This window comes from Pseudophryne corroboree, chromosome 1 (assembly GCF_028390025.1).
Source record: "Pseudophryne corroboree isolate aPseCor3 chromosome 1, aPseCor3.hap2, whole genome shotgun sequence".
NCBI classification, from domain to species: Eukaryota; Metazoa; Chordata; class Amphibia; order Anura; family Myobatrachidae; genus Pseudophryne; species Pseudophryne corroboree.
In genome coordinates, this window is record NC_086444.1 from 1184829494 (window position 1) to 1184840168 (window position 10675).

Sequence of the window (10675 nt, forward strand, 5' to 3'; positions counted from 1 at the left end):
ATTTTTAAATTCAACACAATTCAACTGTCGAATTCCGGTCGCCGGGGCCGGAATTCGACATATTCAATAAAAAATGGATTCGACAGTCCCGCTGTCGAAAATCGGACCAATTGACGGATAAGCGCGTCCTGGATACGACTTTTCGGACGGCACAAAACTGGTTAAAAAACCCTGAAAAAAATTGCGTGGGGTCCCCCTTCCTAAGCATAACCAGTCTCGGGCTCTTTGAGCCGGTCCTGGTTGTAAAAATACTGGGGGGGGGGGAATTGACAGGGGATCCCCCCTATTTTTAGAACCAGCGCCGGGCTCTGCATCCGGTCCTGGTGCTAAAAATATGGGGGACAAAAGACGTAGGGTCCCCCGTATTTTTAACACCAGCACTGGGCTCCACTAGCTGGAGAGATAATGCCACAGCCGGGGGACACTTTTATACGGGTCCCTGCGGCCGTGGCATTAAATCCCCAAATAGTCAACCCTGGCCGGGGTACCCTGGAGGAGCAGGGACCCCTTCAATCAAGGGGTCCCCCCCTCCAGCCACCCAAGGGTCAGGGGTGAAGCCCGAGGCTGTCCCTCCCATCCAAGGGCTGCGGATGGGGGGCTGATAGCCTTGTGTAAAAAAAAAGAATATTGTTTCTCTAACGTCCTAAGTGGATGCTGGGGACTCCGTAAGGACCATGGGGAATAGCGGCTCCGCAGGACACTGGGCACAAAAGTAAAGCTTTAGAACTACCTGGTGTGCACTGGCTCCTCCCCCTATGACCCTCCTCCAAGCCTCAGTTAGATTTTTGTGCCCGAACGAGAAGGGTGCACACTAGGTGGCTCTCCTGAGCTGCTTAGTGAAAAGTTTAGTTTTAGGTTTTTTATGTTCAGTGAGACCTGCTGGCAACAGGCTCACTGCATCGAGGGACTAAGGGGAGAAGAAGCGAACTCACCTGCGTGCAGAGTGGATTGGGCTTCTTAGGCTACTGGACATTAGCTCCAGAGGGACGATCACAGGCCCAGCCATGGATGGGTCCCAGAGCCGCGCCGCCGGCCCCCTTACAGAGCCAGAAGACAGAAGAGGTCCGGGAAATCGGCGGCAGAAGACGTCCTGTCTTCAATAAGGTAGCGCACAGCACCGCAGCTGTGCGCCATTGCTCTCAGCACACTTCACACTCCGGTCACTGAGGGTGCAGGGCGCTGGGGGGGGGGCGCCCTGAGACGCAATAAAAACACCTTAGATGGCGAAAAATACATCACATATAGCTCCTGGGCTATATAGATGCATTTAACCCCTGCCAGTTTTCCATAAAAAAGCGGGAGAAAGGCCGCCGAGAAGGGGGCGGAGCCTATCTCCTCAGCACACAAGCGCCATTTTCCCTCACAGCTCCGTTGGAGGGAAGCTCCCTGGCTCTCCCCTGCAGTCACTACACTACAGAAAGGGTTAAAAAAGAGAGGGGGGCACTAATTACGCGCAGTATTAAAAATACAGCAGCTATAAGGGGAAAAACACTTATATAAGGTTATCCCTGTATATATATATATAGCGCTCTGGTGTGTGCTGGCAAACTCTCCCTCTGTCTCCCCAAAGGGCTAGTGGGGTCCTGTCCTCTATCAGAGCATTCCCTGTGTGTGTGCTGTGTGTCGGTACGTTTGTGTCGACATATATGAGGAGAAAAATTATGTGGAGACGGAGCAGATTGCCTGTAATAGTGATGTCACCCCCTAGGGGGTCGACACCTGAGTGGATGAACTGTTGGAAGGAATTACGTAACAGTGTCAGCTCTGTATAAAAGACAGTGGTTGACATAAGACAGACGGCTACTCAGCTTGTGCCTGTCCAGACGTCTCATAGGCCGTCAGGGGCTCTAAAGCGCCCGTTACCTCAGATGGCAGATATAGACGCCGACACGGATACTGACTCCAGTGTCGACGGTGAAGAGACAAATGTGACTTCCAGTAGGGCCACACGTTACATGATTGAGGCAATGAAAAATGTTTTACACATTTCTGATAATACCACCAAAAAGGGGTATTATGTTCGGTGAGGAAAAACTACCTGTAGTTTTCCTGAATCTGAGAAATTAAATGAGGTGTGTGATGATGCGTGGGTTTCCCCCGATAACGACTGATAATTTCTAAAATGTTATTGGCATTATATCCTTTCCCGCCAGAGGTTAGGGTGCGTTGGGAAACACCCCCTAGGGTGGATAAAGCGCTCACACGCTTGTAAGAACAAGGGCTCTACCCTCTCCTGAGATGGCCGCCCTTAAGGATCCTGCTGATAGAAAGCAGGAGGGTATCCTAAAATGTATTTACACACATACTGGTGTTATACTGCGACCAGCAATCGCCTCAGCCTGGATGGGCAGTGCTGGGTTGGCGTGGTCGGATTCCCTGACTGAAAATATTGATACCCTAGATAGGGACAGTATATTATTGCCTATAGAGCATTTAAAAGATGCATTTCTATATATGCGTGATGCACAGCGGAATATTTGCCGACTGGCATCAAGTCTAAGTGCGTTGTCCATTTCTGCCAGAAGAGGGTTATGGACACGACAGTGGTCAGGTGATGCGGATTCCAAACGGCATTTGGAAGTATTGCCTTATTAAGGGGAGGAGTTATTTGGGGTCGGTCTTTCAGACCTGGTGGCCACGGCAACAGCTGGGAAATCCACGTTTGTACCCCAGGTCGCCTCTCAACATAAGAAGACGCCGTATTATCAGGCGCAGTCTTTTCGTAGGCAAGCGGGCGAAAGGTTCCTCATTTCTGCCCCGTGACAGAGGGAGAGGAAAAAGGCTGCAGAAATCAGCCAGTTCCCAGGAACAGAAACCCTCTCCCGCCTCTGCCAAGCCCTCAGTATGACGCTGGGGCTTTACAAGCAGAATCAGGCACGGTGGGGGCCCGTCTCAATGAATTTCAGCGCGCAGTGGGCTCACTCGCAAGTAGACCCCTGGATCCTTCAGGTGATATCTCAGGGGTACAAATTGGAATTCGAGACGTCTCCCCCTCGCCGTTTTCCTAAAGTCGGCTTTAACGATGTCTCCTTCTGACAGGGAGGCAGTTTTGGAAGCCATTCACAAGCTGTATTCCCAGCAGGTGATAATCAAGGTACCCCTCCTGCAACAGGGAACGGGGTATTATTCCACACTGTTGTGGTACCGAAGCCGGACGGCTCGGTGAGACCGATTCTAAATCTAAAATCTTGAACACTTACATACGGAGGTTCAAATTCAAGATTGAGTCACTCAGAGCAGTGATTGCGAACCTGGAAAAAGGGGACTACATGATGTCTCGGGACATCAAGGATGCTTACCTTCATGTCCCAATTTACCCTTCTCACCAAGGGTACCTCAGGTTTATGGTACAGAACTGTCACTATCAGTTTCAGACGCTGCCGTATGGATGGTCCACGGCACCCCGGGTCTTTGCCAAGGTAATGGCCGAAATGATGATACTCATTCGAAGGAAGGGAATTTTAGTTATCCCTTACTTGGACGATTCCCTGATAAAGGTAAGATCCAGGGAAAAGTTGGAGGTCGGGGTAGCACTATCTCAGGTAGTGTTGCGGCAGCACGATTGGATTCTCAATATTCCAAAATCGCAGCTGATTCCGACGACTCGTCTTCTGTTCTTAGGGATGATCCTGGACACAGTCCAGAAAAAGGTGTTTCTCCCGTAGGAGAAAGTCAGGGAGTTATCCGAGCTAGTCGGGAACTTCCTATAACCGAGCCAAGTCTCAGTACAATGAAATGGTTCTGGGAAAAATAGTGGCTTCCTACGAAGCAATCCCATTCGGCAGATTTCACGCAAGAACTTTCCAGTGGGACCTGCTGGACAAATGGTCCGGGTCGCATCTTCAGATGCATCAGCGGATAACCCTGTCACCAAGCACAATTGTGTCTCTCCTGTGGTGGTTGCAGAGTGCTCATCTTCTAGAGGGCCGCACATTTCAGGACTGGGTCCTGGTGACCACGGATGCCAGCCTGCGAGGCTGGGGAGCAGTCACACAGGGAAGGAATTTCCAGAGCTTAGGGTCAAGCCTGGAGACATCACTTCACATAAATATCCTGAAGCTAAGGGCCATTTACAATGCTCTAAGCTCAGCAAGACCTCTGCTTCAAGGTCACCCGGAGTTGATCCATTCGGACAACATCACGGCAGTCACCCACGTAAACAGACAGGGTGACACAAGAAGCAGAAGGGCAATGGCAGAAGCTGCAAGGATTCTTCGCTGGGTGGAAAATCATGTGATAGCACTGTCAGCAGTATTAATTCCGGGAGTGGACAACTGGGAAGCAGACTTCCTCAGCAGACACGACCTCCACCCGGGAGAGTGGGGACTTCACCCAGAAGTCTTCCACATGTTTATAAAACTCGACAAGTATTGCGCCAGGTCAAGGGACCCTCAGGCAATAGCTGTAGACGCTCTGGTAACACAGTGGGTGTACCAGTCAGTGTATGTGTTCCCTCCTCTGCCGCTCATACCCAAGGTACTGAGAATTATAAGATGGAGAGGAGTAAGCACTATATTCGTGGCTCCGGATTGGCCAAGAAGAACTTGGTAACCGGAACTTCAAGAGATGCTCACGGAGGATCCGGGGCCTCTACCTCTAAGAAGGGACCTGCTCCAGCAAGGACCCTGTCTGTTCCAAGACTTACCGCGGCTGCGTTTGACGGCATGGCGGTTGAACGCCGGATCCTGAAGGAGAAAGGCATTCCAAATGAAGTCATTCCTATCCTGATCAAAGCCAGGAAAGATATAACCGCAAAACATTATCACCGCATTTGGCGAAAATATGTTGCGTGGTGCGAGGCCAGTAAGGCCCCGACGGAGGAATTTTCAACTAGGTCGATTCCTACATTTCCTGCAAACAGGAGTGTCTATGGGCCTGAAATGGGGGTCCATTAAGGTTCAAATTTCGGCCCTGTCAATTTTCTTCCAAAAAGAACTAGCTTCAGTCCCTGAAGTTCAGACGTTTGTGAAAGGGGTACTGTATATACAGCCTCCTTTTGTGCCTCCAGTGGCACCTTGGGATCTAAATGTAGTTTTTGGGTTCCAAAAGTCACATTGGTTTGAACCACTTAAATATGTGGAGTTAAAATATCTCACATGGAAAGTGGTCATGCTGTTGGCCCTGGCCTGGGCCAGGTGCGTGTCAGAATTGGCGGCTTTATCCTGTAAAAGCCCTCATCTGATTTTCCATTCGGACAGGGCGGAATTGAGGACTTGTCCTCAGTTTCTCCCTAAGGTGGTTTTCAGCGTTTCACCTGAATCAACCTATTGTGGTGCCTGCGGCTACTAGGGACTTGGAGGACTCCAAGTTGCTAGACGTTGTCAGAGCCCAGGAAATATAGGTTTCTAGGACGGCTGGAGTCAGAAAATCTGACTCGTTGTTTATTCTGTATGCACCCAACAAGCTGGGTGCTCCTGCTTCTAAGCAGACTATTGCTCGTTGGATTTGTAGTACAATTCAGCTTGCACATTCTGTGGCAGGCCTGCCACAGCCAAAATCTGTAAAAGCCCATTCCACAAGGAAGGTGGGCTCATCTTGGGCGGCTGCCCGAGGGGTCTCGGCTTTACAACTTTGCCGAGCAGCTACTTGGTCAGGAGCAAATACGTTTGTAAAATTCTACAAATTTGATACCCTGGCTGAGGAGGACCTGGAGTTCTCTCATTTGGTGCTGCAGAGTCATCCGCACTCTCCCGCCCGTTTGGGAGCTTTGGTATAATCCCCATGGTCCTTACGGAGTCCCCAGCATCCACTTAGGACGTTAGAGAAAATAAGAATTTACTTACCGATAATTCTATTTCTCGTAGTCCGTAGTGGATGCTGGGCGCCCATCCCAAGTACGGATTGTCTGCAATACTGGTACATAGTTATTGTTACCAAAAAAATTGGGTTATTGCTGTAGTGAGCCATCTTTTCTAGAGGCTCCTCTGTTATCATGCTGTTAACTGGGTTTAGATCACAAGTTATATGGTGTGATTGGTGTGGCTGGTATGAGTCTTACCTGGGATTCAAAATCCTTCCTTATTGTGTACGCTCGTCCGGGCACAGTATCCTAACTGAGGCTTGGAGGAGGGTCATAGGGGGAGGAGCCAGTGCACACCAGGTAGTTCTAAAGCTTTACTTTTGTGCCCAGTCTCCTGCGGAGCCGCTATTCCCCATGGTCCTTACGGAGTCCCCAGCATCCACTACGGACTACGAGAAATAGAATTATCGGTAAGTAAATTCTTATTTTTTTGCAGCAGAACTACAAGTCCCAGCAAGCTGGTACTTGGAGAACCACAAGTACCAGCATGCGGGGGAAAAACGGGCCTGCTGGTACCTGTAGTTCTACTGCAAAAAAATACCCAAATAAAAACAGGACACGCACACCGTGAAAGTAAAACTTTATTACATACATGCCGATACACACATACTTACCTATGTTCACACGCCGACTCTGTCCACGTCTCCAAGATGAATCCTAGGGTACCTGAAAATAAAATTATACTCACCTAAATCCAGTGTGTAATCCACGTACTTGGCAAAAAAACAAACCGCATACCCGATCCACGCACTGAAAGGGGTCCCATGTTTACACATGGGACGCCTTTCCCCGAATGCTGAGACCCCCCGTGACTCCTGTAACAGAGGGTCCCTTCAGCCAATCAGGGAGCGCCACGTCATGGCACTCTCCTGATTGGCTATGCGCGTCTGAGCTGGCAGACAGCGCATCGCACAGCCGCTGCATTAGCTTCAATGGTGGGAACTTTGCGGTCAGCGGTGGGGTTACACTGGATTTTGGTGAGTATAATTTTCTTTTCAGGTACCCCATGGATTCTACTTGGAGAAGTGGACCGAACATTGTGTCAACATAGGTAAGTATGTGTGTGTCGGCATGTATGTAATACAGTTTTACTATCACGGTGTGCGTGTCCTGTTTTTATTTGGGTATTTTTTTTTGCAGTAGAACTACAGGTGCCAGCGGGCCCGTTTCCCCCAGCATGCTGGTACTTGTGGTTCTCCAAGTACCAGCTTGCGGGGGAGGCTTGCTAAGACTTGTAGTTCTGCTGCAAAAAACAATATTCTTTTTTTTGACACAAGGCTATCAGCCTCCCATCCGCAGCCCATGGATGGGGGGGACAGCCTCGGGCTTCACCCCTGGCCCTTGGGTGGCTGGAGGGGGGACCCCTTGATTGAAGGGTACCCCGGCCATGGCTGACTAGTTGGGGTTTTAATGCCACGGCCGCAGGGACCGATATAAAAGTGTCCCCCGGCTGTGGCATTATCTCTCCAGCTAGTGGAGCCCGGTGCTGGTGTTAAAAATACGGGGGACCCCTACGTTTTTTGTCCCACGTATTTTTGGCATCAGGACCGGACGGAGAGCCCGGTGCTGGTTCTAAAAATACGGGGGATCCCCTGTCAATTCCCCCCCCCCGTATTTTTACAACCAGGACCGGCTCAAAGAGCCCGAGGCTGGTTATGCTTAGGAGGGGGGACACCACGCATTTTTTCCCATGATTTTAACCCCTTCCCACCCCTTCCCACTGAAAACCAGTAAAAAAAAAATATTCTTTTAAAAAATATATAAATAATACTTGTGTCTCCTAATAGACAAACCAAGTACATAATCCCTTCTAATATAAATAGATATGCTATTAGCAATAAAAAAAACACACAAAAAACATAATAATTATTTTTTTTTTATTAGATTCCGCCATCAAAGTGAGGCGGAATGAAATTGACGAAATTACTGTCGGAAAGCACTGTTGTCGAATCGACATTCTTCAATTGAATATACTTTTGTCGAAAAGCCGCATTTTTACCACTGCAGACATGTCGAATTTAAAAAATGTCGAATTGCAAAAAGTCGACTCTGAAACGTCCGTTTTTTTGTCGAAAAGTACTGTATTGCATTGTCGAATCCAATTCTACATGTTTTTTTTGTCGAAAATGGCCCGCTTTTCGACTTTTGCGGCAATTCGCCGGCAATTGCATATACCCCACAGTCAGCCAAGAAATGAGCAACGCTTCTACGTAAGGAGTAAAAGTACAGACAGATAAAATTCATAAAAACAGTGTAAAGTGTGTTATAACAGAAGGCAAAGGTGCCAAGAAATAGGAGTGACAGTACCCTCACAGATATGCCACAACAAAGAAATTGAAGAAAATTACGATGCCTACAGATTTTGGTGCACAGCAGAGGAACAGAGTAGAACCTCAATGTCTCCAATCAATGAGAGCTAGGGCCTAAGCAGGGAGGGAGAACTGTTGCTAAGCACCCAGAGAACTTGTGAGGTTCTTCTGAGATTTATAGTTGGGTATGTCGGAGATTTATAGTTGGGGATGTTGGAGATTTATAGTTTGGTATGTTGGAGATTTCCAAGTGCTGTCGAGAAAACAGGTGTCTGCACTTAAACCATGATGGACAAACTTATTAACATAGTTGGGGATGTCTGGGAGGAGAAGAGGTAGGAAAAAGTACTTGAAGTGGAATAGGATGTGGCAGCCTAGTAGACAAACGAGAAGAGCATGCACTTCAGACAAGAATTCCTGCATGGATTTCCCACCAAATACTGTATGTATAAAGGAACCTGTCATTTGGCAGTTCCACCAGCAGAGGGGGGATGAAGAGGGATACATTCTATGCAGTCAGGTAGGCACTAGGTCCGGGATGTGGTCAGGATCCCGGCGTTTGGAATCCCAACACTCCTTGGAATACCGACATGGATCCAAATGCCGGCGCCGGGATCCAGAGCTAATGACTCCCAGGACTCTAGAGAGGAAAGCCGCAGAGGAGGGGGGAGTTTATGGTTAGGCTGCGGGGTTGGGAGGATTAGGCTGTGGTGGTTAGGGTTATGCACCCCCAGGGAGAGTTAGGGTTAAGCTGCGGGGGGAGGGGGGGGTTAGGTATAGGCTGCAGGAAGGGGGGGGGGGGGGGGTTAGGATTAGGCACCACCAGGAAGGGTTAGGTTTAGGTTGCGGGGGAGGGAGGGTCAGGCTGCGGAAAAGGTGGGTTAGGGAGTTTAAGGATCAGGGTTACCTTCCTTTTTTAGTCAGTGTCGGGATTACTATCTCCAGAATGATGTTGTCAGTATTTTGAGAGCCGGCAACCACAGCGCCAGGATAACGTATGTCATCTCTAGGTACTGACAAAATAGAAGTATATATGCATTATTTTTAACTTGGACACATATGGAGTATTTGGCAGCTCCCAAGCATATGTCAGACCAATCTTCTACATCTAGGTCCCCAGCTAGATCAATCTCCTGCTATCTCATGGAGTAGGTGGTGAGGAAAGATGGTGTGATGGTGTGAGGGAAGGTGGTGTGAGGGCAGAATGCTAGACACTTAGAAGCAGGACCCTAGAGACATAATTGTTCAAACAGGGATAGTGGTCATGCAGAGTTTCGGTTCCAAGAGGGCTGAACGAAATTCTGTATTGGATAAAGCAAGGGTTATGATTCTGCACTGGCCAGAAATAGATTCAAAGTACAAGTAATAATACTAATAGTAATGATACAGAGACCAAAAAGTGAACAATAAATGTTAGTGTAAAATTTATACTATAAGTCCGTTTGGTGGTGCGCCCTGAATCAGAGAGTGTGGTTGTAAAGCAAGGGGGAGAGAAAGTAGACTCTTGGTAGTTTAAATACAGAATAATTAGACAATATATTAAAATTTTACTTTTATTTCTGCACCTAAAAGTTATAATCTGGCAATCAAATTCCTGCAAACTAACAAAACAAACAAAGGAATGAAACAATTATGAAAAAATGTATAAAATGTTCTGATCCATATGTGCAGTGGTGATTGCGTATAGGAAGATAGCTACATGTAATGCTACTTCCATCTGCCTCGGATCAGTACAAACCAAGTTTGTGTTCATGAGAACCTAATTGGGTCAATCAGTGTGCGGGAACACCCACTAAATTCCCAAAACCGATAATACCTATTGTTGTGGAGACGAACCCAAATGTCTGTGTTTATGGTCCATCCACTAACCCATATAATATATAGGTATTGAAGAGGAATGTCCTAAATTTCAGAAGAAAGAAATAAGTGGTGATCCTGCTGTTGGTGTTATATCAGAAGATTGAGCCTGCCTACTTCACTGGGTATTCCCTGGAGGTCGCCCGCCCAGGTACTGACCTAGCCCACCACCGTTTGGCTTCCAAGATCGGATGAGATTGGGCATAGGCGTTGGGGTATGGTAGTAGGATATGACTGACGTTCCTGACACACCAATGAGAGTGCACCGAAAGAAGAAGGGGGGAAGGGGTGGAAAGGAAAGGATGGGATCTGCTGTCCACGTTAGACGGGGGCACGTGACCCTGTTCGAGGGACACGCTCACCTGAATCGTGGATGAGAGTCCACTAAATAAAGGAGTGAAAGAATAGAATGGACCACTAGGGTCAAGTATGATGATGGAGGACCAAAAAGTGTGGTAAGAGTTGAGTAATTATAATGTACAGACCCTGATTGCTAGGGGTACTAAATGGTCACAGCTGAAATCAGGTGTGTACCACACAGGAGTATTGTGACCAATGAAAAAGCTGAATATATCACATAAAAAAATACACGGGCCTATACCCTGTCATAAGTGTTGTTGTTGAGCGCAATCTATATTGGCCACTACACCATTTAAAAAATTAGCAAATCAAGCGTGTACTACACAAGAGTATTGTGACCAATGAAAAA

General features: G+C 47.9%; 1 pseudogene; it reads right to left on the minus strand.

Annotated features, from left to right (window-relative positions):
* Positions 1–10076: 10076 nt before the first annotated feature.
* LOC134945036 (5S ribosomal RNA) lies at positions 10077–10195 on the minus strand (annotated as a pseudogene).
* Between the last annotated feature and the right edge of the window lie 480 nt (positions 10196–10675).